Genomic DNA, 11730 nt, shown 5'->3' with positions numbered 1-11730 from the left:
TGTTCGACCTGATTATTCTTAGCAACCTATATGATTGCTTATTGTTACCAAAAAAATAAATAATAAGAAAGAAAGAAAATAAACTGAGATTGCTTACGGAGTAAGATGAAATAATTTTGTTAATGTTAAATCCTAAAAACATTTAAAACCAGAGTATATGGTCATTGGATCCAGTTAACTTCCTATAATTTTTTTAAGTAAAAGTTACATTTGGTTCGGTTCGGTTCTGGATAATTGGGTATCCATTGGCATCCTAGGTGATACACTTACAAAGATATTCTGCAATCATGAAACAAATCTTCAGTCAATGGAACCAAAAGATTTTGATTTATATTTAAAATCCCAGTTCTATGTACAACAGCAACGGAAAAACTTGAGGTCCCATTATGTGCATCAAAGTCATGCAGAATAAACTACTCAAACAGTCGAACGTTGCAATCGTGCTCATCTTGCTCACCTATTTCTTCTCATCCATCCCTTCATTGAAGTTGAAAACATAATGTATGATCTTGCCCAAGGCAGTATGTGGAACATTACTAGATCGAGTGATCATAATCCAAGAGGTACATTGCGATTTCTCTGATCCTTGTCTCACCAATCCTTACAGACTGCATCAACCCACCCATCTAACCAAGAGCTTTTCTAACGAAGCCTTTTCTATTGATTGGAACTTGACCGCCTAAGTATCTCAATCAATCCACCTTCTAGTTGATAGAAATGATAGAAAATTTTATCTGGTTGCTTGCCCATCAACACCATTTTGTCACCGACACTAATAACAATTATAAAATTAAGTTAACTAAGCTGAGCTTGACATGATAAGATCATGCAAAGTACAAAACTGAAATAAATGATGATATACAGCTATGCGATAATAGATAAGAACAACATTAAATGCTCAATTCTACATAGCGTACAAAACTGTAAGTGAACTTTACATATATTGCATTCCCTCCAATAAGATTATATGAACTCCAATTTAAAGGGTGATTTTTAATTCAAATTAAGACATTTTATTACTCTTACATAATCAAGCCATGATTTTCTTTCAATTTCAATTGGACTTTTAAGCTTTACATATGGCCTCAGTGACAAGTGACAGTTACCTTCCGGTTGCTTTCTATATAATTTGGCGGTGTTGCTCATGTTAATAGTCTTTTTTGTTTTTTAAGTATTGTTTTTCTGTTGACCAAGGTAAGCTTAACCAACGTAAACATGTAGTATGTCTGTAAGTTATCTCTTTAGAAAATGATCAATATATGAAAGTGAGTCGAGAGCCTGATTTTAGAGTTTGAGAGGAATCGAGAATCCTTTAATCTACACAAAACTACTAAACAACTGCATTTAGTTATATAGGTCTTGAACAACAACTTAAACAACAATTGCACATGTAATTCCACTAAAACTTCATATCCAAGTTTAGCTTTAGATGGGTCACCATGTCACCACTTCCACATGTCCCTCTTGAAGGTATGGTCTATTAATAATTTAATACACATTTGAGTTTCTTAACCCCATCCATCATCTCCGTCCAAAATGTCTTCCCCAACTTATGCTTGTGTCTCCCTCTACCAAATAAAGAACTGATTTAACCCACATATGGTCACAGATTAAAATGATCTTGTTATTTGTAAATCTTACATACAACTGTATCATGTTCCCAATACACTTATCTCTGAATAAATCCTTAATATCAACTCAAAATTTTGAGGGATTTAGCCACATAACCATCTTACCCAATGTGTGCCTACTGCATTTACTATTATAATTCAAACACAAAAAACAGAAGTCTATTGGAGCATAATAGCTCAAGGAACATTAAGCGAGAAATAAATAGACTCAAATATATTAAGCAATGTAGAAGTCTACCTACATTCTTCAAATTAAAATTATTATGTTAACCACTGACATACCTGGTACAACTTTGCTTGAATCTTCCTTTTGGTATGCAGAAAATGCAATCTGCCCCTTACCTCACCATATTCGGCACTTTCGGCGCATACAAATCCCTATCAGGCAAACTAATATAATATCCAATAACATCACCTTCCATATATCCTTGAGAAAAAAGAGTAAGGATATAAAGAAATTCACATTATATTACCTTAGTATAACGTACTAAAAGAGATGGGAATGAAATATCAACAATAAATCCAAAAACAACTCCAATAATAGTTATGAGTGCAAGGCTAGCACCATCACTTGATTTCTTAATTACTCCAAAGTTAATGAGAAAAATAGTTTTAAATGAATACAAACCTATAGTCAGATTGTAATGAAAGCTAAGAGCAAGATAGGTGCTAGCTAGCTAGCATACTAAAACTGTAGTGTACATTTGACTATCACTAAACGTATCTGACCCCATCTTCGTATAGCAACTCGATTCAAGAGGGTCATACCACTACCCTGGAACAAACACCTAAATCGAACAACGAATTGAGAACAACTTAATTGTAGTTCAAAGAATAGAGATCAAACACACGTAAAACATGAGATTGACTTAAATATCAATTTTTTTTTTTTTTTTTTACAAATAAAATAATGTAGCGTGAAAGCATATTGGAATGTACCCATTGATATTTCTAATCCACGGTCTTGAAACCAAATCCAATTACAACGTTCAATATTTAGAGAATTTTCATAGATCCTTCATACAAATGAATGAAATATAAAAAGAAAATGAAATAGCAATCAAAGTAAAAAAAACATAGAGTAACGACTACAAAATCTTAAGAAATTTTGGAGTAGATGCTAGTGCACTATTTTTCATTGAAACCATTACCAAAGTACATGTAAGTTAACTACAAAAAATTAAAATCTAAGAGAAACTCAATTAATATGTACATGCAGGTGTTATAAGAAAAAGTGTTTGGATATACTTTCCAAGTTTCTATCACTGTTTGTGATGGCGAGCCTGCCTTCTTAATTTACTCAAACGACACATAGTAAGTTTAAAATATGTAGAACGAAACATATGCCGAATGCAGTGAGCAAATGGTGGAAAGTGGAGAAAGCTTGGAACTCAGTAATAGAGCAATAATACTCGAGGAATTCGACAATCATTAAAAAAACCCGCAAAAATAATGTGTAAAAGAGTGATAAATCTCACCTGAAAAACACCTCGCTTGTAGGGGAGCAATATCCCCACTAAGGAACATTGCGCATCTAAACACAAGGCGACCTCAACGATCGACCTCCAAGACCGACCGTGAGCAACTCCTTACAAGTAGGTGTGTTTTGCGACGGCACAATGTTTAACCTCAACGATCGACCTCCAAGACCGATCTTCGAGTTTAACTCCTTACAAGTAGGTGGTATTTAACGAAGATACTTCAAGATTTAACACTTGGCCGAGACGTAACGCCCACCGATGTAATCATTGCCAAAATCTTATTTGCATTTCCCACCACCGGAAATAGGGACTACCGCCAACTCCCAATCGAGTATGACTCACACCAAAACCACTCCAAAGACTCATTCACGATCTCTACCCTACATTTGTACACAAAGGGTACACGTGTCTGAAGGATCTCCACCCCCAGAATCCTATAAATACCATCTACTGGAACTACGTCGGACCTGATTCTTCTCTCCCCAACAAAAGGAAGAACAAGAGAAGATACGTAGGCAGTTCGCTCACAGCGACCTCGGTCCCATCCAAAGTCCAAACCCATCTCGACCTCTTCTACTATAATCAGGAGAAAACTAAAACGCTCCTTTACATTGGCGCCGTCTGTGGTTTCGACATCGAGAGCCACTTTAGATCGGGTTCATCCATCTCTAACTCTCCAACCCACGGCATGGTTAGCATAGAAGATCAAGTTCGTAACCTCGCCCACCAGTTAGGAATAACTAATGAGAGCATTTTTTGCTCGTGGAGGAAAATGCTACTTTACGTGCTTTCGTGGATAGTTATCAGCAACAACAAGTCGGAAACGGAGTTAACACAAGATCAATGACGTTAATCGCCAGCCTTTAACGAAGTTATCCCAAAGGATTGGCCGGACCTCCGCGAAGAAGGACTCGACACGATTGTGCACAAGATGCTTAAGACGATCGCAAGATCTCCGCTCACCGCAGAGGTCCTCAAGAAATCCTTCCACACGACTTTATCCAGCCACGCTTTCCCATGTACGACGGCAAAGACATGCCCCCGGTCGAAGATGTGGCTCGCTATATCCGAGTTTGGCACTCTATAGCTCACCCGAAGTTCGATTATCTCCATCGCAGATTATTTCCGGCCAGCCCAAGGATGGTTTCTAGATTGGTTCTTTTCAATCGAGTCCGATTCTATATAAACACTTTCAACAAATTTCATCGATTTGTTCGCCAGCCAAGACGATCCCACAACAGGCGGAAGAAGGCAGATCTTGATTCTCTGTTTCAATTATCATTCAAGGAGGGCGAAACTATTCGTGAATTCCTAGGACGGTTCAAGGCCGAACTGCTGTGCATGGAAAGTGGCTTGAAAGAATCTTTCGCCACACTGGCCTTTTCCAATGCTTGCCGAGTGCGAAATAGCGACCTAGCTAGGTCGTTGATGAAGGAACGCCCAGAGACACTGTCCGAGCTCTACGCTCGCGTGGATAAGTACATCAAGTTGCAAGAAACTTTAAAACTCCATGGTTTAGCAGAGAGCCACGAGGTCGCCGAAGTCTCAGATCGTTCCCTCGGCAAGAAGCGCCGCCAGTCGATGCCCCAAAGAGCCAGCGGCACGATCGATAACAACAGAGAGTTCATCGCCCCGACACGTCCCTCCATACCACATACCGGATAAGATTAAAGCTTCATTTTTCCGGCCAACCATCAGCAGCCAGCAGATCGACTGGGCAAGCCTTTTTGTGCATTTCATAAAGCAAAGTGCCATGAAACCGATGCATGCCGGGGCTCAAGCATTATCTCCAAGACCGGTGGAAGCCGGTTATATCAAAATACTACATTAGCATTCCCGATGGCGACTGCGCCACAAGTTGCGGGCTCGCCGTAATGCGAAGTCGATCTCCACCTCACCGTCACCGCTTAAGGGATACGGGCTCGCCCTCACAAGAGGACGCCCCCTGATCGCGTTTCGCCACGAGAGAAGGCAAAGACTCGTCCGATCGCGTGACAATGCTCGCAGACTATTCATGTAATTACCTTTCCGGACGATTCCGTGACCTCTTCCGAGAGAAAAGACGCCGGGTCGGCGCCTTCGTGAAGTCTATCATTTTACTTCACAGCAAACCACGCCTCGTGGTTCAGTCGCAGCCACAGCGATATCATTTTCACAGAGGCCGACTTAAGCAAAAGTCCGCCTTCCTCATAATGACGCGATTGGTCGCTCATGTCAAAATCAGCCGATCGGGACAAGCTGGCCCCGACGACCCGGCAGTTCGTGGACATCTTATTTTACCACACCATGCAAGAGATGAACCTCCCCAAGTCCGTTCTCGCCGAATCTAATCGCTCCCCTTTACGGGTTCAATGGCTCCAGAGTCAACCCCATTGGTGACATTATCTTACCAAGATCGTGGCTCTCGAGGATAAGATTACCCGCAATACGGTTCTCGTTCTCGACAAAGAAGTCGCCATACAATGCCATCCTCGACGACGCCGGATTCATCGATGCACGCTGCATCGGCCCACTTTACATCAAGTTCTCCGCTTTCCCGACCTCGAGGCATGATGGAGCTTAGAAGCAATCAACTTGAAGCGCACCATTGTAACCAGTCCAATCGGCGACGCGACCGCCGTGGAATTGCTTCCCACCATACAGAGCAGAGCCCTCCACACACAATGGCACGCGGACTTAGTCGCAGAAGTCCAACCCCGAATCGCCAAGCGTAACGCCGGGGCTCTTCCAAGCGAAGTTCTCTCCAATGCCGACACCGCGACTCGCCCCCGAAGTCCTCAATGCACCGGGCGAAGACCTCTAGCTTTGACCCCCGACAAGTGGCTTCGTCGCTTAAAGTTTGAGAGATCGTCCTCACCCATGCCGTCGCCCGCCATGCCAATAATAGCCGCCGCACCATCAATGTGTTTGCAGCCGGATCCCACTCCCCGGCCAGTGGCTACCCCCGCCGCAGGCCAACGTGTCCCTCCACCATCGTCCACTACCGATCGCCCCACCGCCAGTTCCGCCTTCCGAAGTGAAGTCGCCAAGCCAAGCTTAGTGCCACCACCGGTTGTAAAACCCCCAAAGTGGCGAAAAAGAAAAAGTGAATCTTGGTACGTAAGACGAAAGTTTGTATATGTAGGGGCTAACCTCGACCCCACACTCTCGATCCCAACTTGTAAATTTCTTATCAATGAATAAAGATGTTTTGCTTGGTCAGATATCGATGTGCCGGAATCGATCCTAACCTCGCTTTTGCCACAAATTAAACGCGGAACCCCAATGCTAGACTAAGTTCGACAACGACCTCGCCGACTATCCCTCGCTTTCAAAAAGCCATCAATGACGAGGTCGAAAAACTCAAGCAAGTCGGTTTCATCGAAGGTAGACTACCCCGAAAGTGGATTGCCAATATTGTTGCCGCCCCCCAAAAAAGAATGGCACACAGCTTTCGCTTATCGCCGATTTCATTAAATGTCAATCGTGCCACTTAAAGATAACTTTCCTTTGCCTCGCGATTGACCAACCGGGTCGACCAAACCCGTGGTCATGAACTCCTCTCCTTTATGGACGCGCATAAAATGGGTACAACCAAATCCCACTCGCCGAGGAAGATCAAGAGAAGACTTCGCTCATTACGGAGCAAGGGATTTATTGTTACAACGTCCTCCCGCTCGTCTAAAGAATTATTTGGAGCGACATACCAACGCCGGTCACGGATATGTTCCAAGACATGTTAGGCGACACCATGGAGGTCTACATTGACGACATGGTGGTCAAAAGCAAAAAGCCGGTGATCACCTCACCCACTTAGAACAAGCGTTCTCCGGACTCACGCCGCACGGGCATGAAGTTGAACCGGAAAAATGCCTCTTTCGGGGCGCCCTCCCAAGTTTTAGGGTATCGTGTCGCAGTCATACGGATCGAGCAAAATCGACCAGATCCGAAGCGTTTTAGATATGCCCGATCCACGCGACACAAAAACAGATACGGTTGTCGGAATGGTCGCGCCAACCGGTTCATATCAAGGGCCTCGGATAAATGTGACCGTTCCTCGCAGCTCCTCAAAAAGGCGAGCCCGCTCATGGAGCGATCAATGTCATCATGCATTCGCTACTCTCAAAGAGTATCTCACCACGCCTCCGCCTTAGCCAAACCAAGATATGGAGAGACACCGGGCTTTATCCGCCATTTCCGACTTTCGCCATCATTTCGGGTTCTCTTTAAAGAGGAGAACAATTCAGAGAAGCCGATCTACTTCACGAGTAAGACACTCACGCCCAAAAAAAAGAATTATTCCTTCGAACGAAAGCCGCACTTGCTTTTGTCAGATTCCGCGACGGAAGTTCAGCCGCTTTCAAGCACATCAAATTAAAGTTCTTACCGACCTTCCATTGAAGAAAGTCCTTCACAAAGAAAACAAGACTACTCGAATGGCGGTTTGGGTCGAAGAACTCCCGGAGAACACCACATAGAGTTCGCCCCCGCGACTTCTCGAAAAAGGTCGTCGCCGATTTCCTAGCAGATTTCCTACCGAGGACCCCTAACCGGGAACAAGAAACCGAGCTCCCGGACACAAAACGGAGTCAAATCGCGATTGGTCTCTTCTTTGTGGATGGTTCGAAAGTAATCTCGGTGGAAGCGCATCGAGTCGTCTTAGTTTCCCGACGGAAATATGATTGAAAAGTCACCGCATTGATTTTGCAACTTCCAACAATGAAGCGGAGTACGGGGCGCTAATTAGGGGACTACGGATGGCCGCAGGCTTCGGTGTCGAAAGAGCTCCAAGTCTTTAGTGACTCGCGAATCGGTCGATTCGCCAGTTGCAAAAGAGTACACTACCCACGAAGGTAACCTTTCCAAGTATCTTCGTGTCGTTTCATCGGTTATTGCCTTCTTTTAGCGGTACACATACATCATTTTCTTGCGTGAGGAGAACCGCCAATGCAGATAGCTTTAGCTTATTTGGCTACCTGCACTCGAGCCGCTCTCCCGACAAGTTCTCATAGAAGTCGCCGACCGACCGCATACCAAGTCGACCATACCTTGATGATAGTTTAACCTATTTCCTCTCTCCGCCCGGTCGGAGCCAAACATGGATGCAGACCCATCATCGATTATATCAAGACGCGACGCCCCCGAGAGCGCATCAAGGCGCAGCGTGTCTCTTATCAAGCTCGGCGTTATTGTTTAGTCCAAAACAAGCTATTCAGAAATCACCGGTGGCCCACACCGACGATGCATTACCCTGCATCGTGGTCGATTGATTTTTGCCGAAATCCACGGCGCTTAATGTGAAAATCACGCGGCGGCCGCCATTAGCCCACAAGGCCATCTCTCAAGGATATTTCGCCCCGGATGCGATCGATGCTAAAGCATACGCCCTCAAATGTCTCAAATGCCAAACGCTCGCCAATATCATCCAACCCGCCGCTGAACCGACAAGATAGCGAGCCCGCGTAATATTTCACATGTGGGGCATGGACATCATGGGACCATTCATTCCACGTAAGAGTATCGCTTCCGCTTTGTCCTAGCCGCGAACCGACTACTTCACCAAGTGGTCGAGGCCATTCCTCTCGCCCACGCCAAAGAGTCCCATGTCCAAACTTCATCCGACTCACATTATCACCCGATTTGGTTTACCACATACACTAGTAATGGACAACGGCCTCAATTCAAAGGCCGAATAGCTTAAAGAGTTCCTAGCCAAGTGGAAGATCATTCACGCGTTTTCTACTCCGCTAAAGATTTCGTGAGTAACGCTGAGGCGTAAGAACAAAGCAATCTTGGAAAATTTGAAGAAAAAGATTGAAAAGAATAAGAGCCAATGGCCAAACCAGTTTGAAAACATTCTATGGGCTCACCGCACCACAATACCGCCCAAGATCGGGCGAAGTCGCCATTCTCCTTATGTTATGGCACGAGCCGTAATTCCCACCGAAATAACCGTCACTACAACTCGATCGTAACTTGTTGAGTCAGGGTATAACGACTCGCGTGTTATCCCGGAGACGCCGACTGTTGAAGAAAAGCGAGACTTAGCCGGCCGAGTCACATCTTACCAAAGAAACTCAAGAACTCCTACAATAAGCGAGTTCATCCTAGGTTTTTTCAACCTGGAGACCTAGTGCTAAAAAAGACGCAGGACGATTCCAAGTTAGCCCCCACATGGGAAGGCCCCTACATCGTGGAACGCGTCGTTGGCAATGGAGCATACCGATAAGAACCCAAGAGGGGAAGATGTTGCCTCGACCTTGAATACTTATCTACTGAAAATTTTTATCAAGAAGCGCCATTCATGTTGTAAATCTTTTGTTTTCATTAATGTAAGACAAGTTTTTCAGGCCGACCGATACTATCTACTCCGCTTAGTTGTATTGGTACGCCACGTGCTACATAGCCTCTCCAATTCTTGTAACGCCGAGGACCTATATTTCTAGGATCGACTAAAGCGAACGCCTCGTGAAAGCGCCGACTCTTCGGAGCTCATTGGGCTACTTTAGCCTCTCCAATTTTGTAACGCCGAGGACCTATATTTCTAGGATCGACTAAAGCGAGAACGCCCGGCCGAAAGCGCATACCTCGAGGAGCTCACTAAAGGGCTACATAGCCTCTCCAATTCTTGTAACGCCGAGGACCTATATTTCTAGGATCGACTAAAGCGAACGCCTCACCGAAAGCGCGACTCTCGGGGAGCTCACAGCTACTTAGCCTCTCCAATTCTTGTAACGCCGAGGACCTATATTTCTAGGATCGACTAAAGCGAGAACGCCTCAGCGAAAGCGCATGCCTACCGGGAGCTCATGTGCTACTTAGCCTATCCAATTTTGTAACGCCGAGGACCTATATTTCTAGGATCGACTAAAGGAACGCTCTCGCGCTCCTCGGGAGCTCACGGGCTACATAGCCTCCAATTCTTGTAACGCCGAGGACCTATATTTCTAGGATCGACTAAAGCGAGAACGCCTCGTGAGAAAGCGTAGCTCGTGAGCTCACAGCTACTTTAGCCTCTCCAATTCTTTGTAACGCCGAGGACCTATATTTCTAGGATCGACTAAAGCGAGAACGCCTCGGCCGAAAGCGCATACTCTCGTGAGCTCACAGGGCTACATAGCCCTCCAATTCTTGTAACGCCGAGGACCTATATTTCTAGGATCGAATAAAAACGAGAACGACTCGGAGCTCCACGCTACATAGCCTCCAATTCTTGTAACGTCGGGGACCTATATTTCTCCGGATCGACTAAAGCGAGAACGCCTCCACGAGCAAATATCAGCCATAAGCTACATGCATCATACACGCAGAACACATAACATGCATGCTAAATACAACCAATAACAATATTCGATCAAGCATTGCAATAGACATGCCCACCGACCTTGGGACTACCTGTGAAAATCCAGATCGGCGCCTCATACAAAATAAACAAAATATAGAACTGCCGCCAGGAAACCAGCCTCCGAACAAAAGGCGAATAACCGCTGCAAGCCCGAAAACACAAACTTCTATTGTTTGCTCTCGTGATAAGAGAGAGGAATGTGACTATACTCAACAACTTTACGATCGACAGAGTCGATGACGATCACCTTATCAATTCTCAAGAATGACATGCTTGTCTTCCGGCCGCGCTTAGTCGGCAAAGATGTCGAAATGACCTCAAAGACCACACGATATCGGTTTTTCTTCCTCGCCAAACAATCGTTTTCCTCGGCGTGTCATACTTTTCGGTCCAGAGCGCATAGGCAATACACAGCTTCAGATATCGCCTTCTTCGCCAAGGCGCCACCTTCGACATTTCTTCGCGATAAGCGATCCACAACCGCCAATTCCCTTTCCAACTCAATCCACATCCGTCACCAAGATAAATGTCTCGGCCGATTACGCTCGGTACTTGGTGGACATCACTTCTAGTTTTTTTGTCTACCCCCACGCAGCTCAGATCAACCCCAAACTCCACGTCGGATTCCCACTGGGTCTCGAACGCCGCGACAAAGATCTTTCAGCCTTTTATCATACCCGCAAGAAACCGCATGAACACGCGGTTAGACCACCAAACTCCACCGAAAGTGCAGATACAACGGCTTTTAAGCTATCGGGGAACTCACCAAACAAGCGGCCATATCCATCGCCCGGTGAGTGTCCCCATGTCCTCGCCCTCAACCTGCGCTTTATCACCATCTAGCACAATCCCTTCAACGCTTAGTCGCTATGGAGCCGAAAGTGGAAGCTACAACCGATCCGGCGTTTTTACCATCCGCTTCTTCCCCGTCTTCCCCAAAAGAATTCATTCCCCACATCCTTACATGGCGGGGCGAACTCTCACTCAGGCGGGAGACCTTGCCCCACTTCGTTATAACCCCTAAACGACCCGGTAGTTTCACCCACTTTCGGCGTGGCTTAATCTGAATACAATGCCGCCAGCCAGAGCGACTATCTCTCCTCGACGTTTATGACCCCTTCGCTTCTCCTCTCAAGAACCTTTCTCTTCCCGATCGCCATGAACATGAGGCTCAAACTCCATCTCCTCCATTGATAGTGGCGACGTTTCTCTCATAAACGCATCGACATCTAGCCATCCTAACCTAAGCAGAAGAAAGTTCACGGCCGGCCCCGCTTAACACTTACTCTAGGTA

The 11730-nt window shown here is 45.3% G+C and overlaps 1 long non-coding RNA gene across 2 annotated transcripts; it reads right to left on the bottom strand.

Moving 5' to 3' along the window:
- Positions 1 to 288: 288 nt before the first annotated feature.
- On the bottom strand, positions 289 to 2392 carry LOC147472995 (uncharacterized). Of its 2 annotated transcripts, XR_015210612.1 has the most exons (3): positions 2260 to 2392; positions 1914 to 2058; positions 289 to 772 (listed from the first exon to the last, which is right to left on the bottom strand). It is a non-coding gene; the product is annotated as an uncharacterized LOC147472995 (long non-coding RNA). The 2 variants fall into 2 exon arrangements; XR_015210611.1 differs by having other exon boundaries at positions 1914 to 2381.
- Between the last annotated feature and the right edge of the window lie 9338 nt (positions 2393 to 11730).

This window comes from Coptis chinensis, unplaced genomic scaffold (assembly GCF_015680905.1).
Source record: "Coptis chinensis isolate HL-2020 unplaced genomic scaffold, ASM1568090v1 utg579_pilon_pilon, whole genome shotgun sequence".
Taxonomy (NCBI): Eukaryota; Viridiplantae; Streptophyta; class Magnoliopsida; order Ranunculales; family Ranunculaceae; genus Coptis; species Coptis chinensis.
This window is presented reverse-complemented; position numbering and strand designations above follow the sequence as displayed.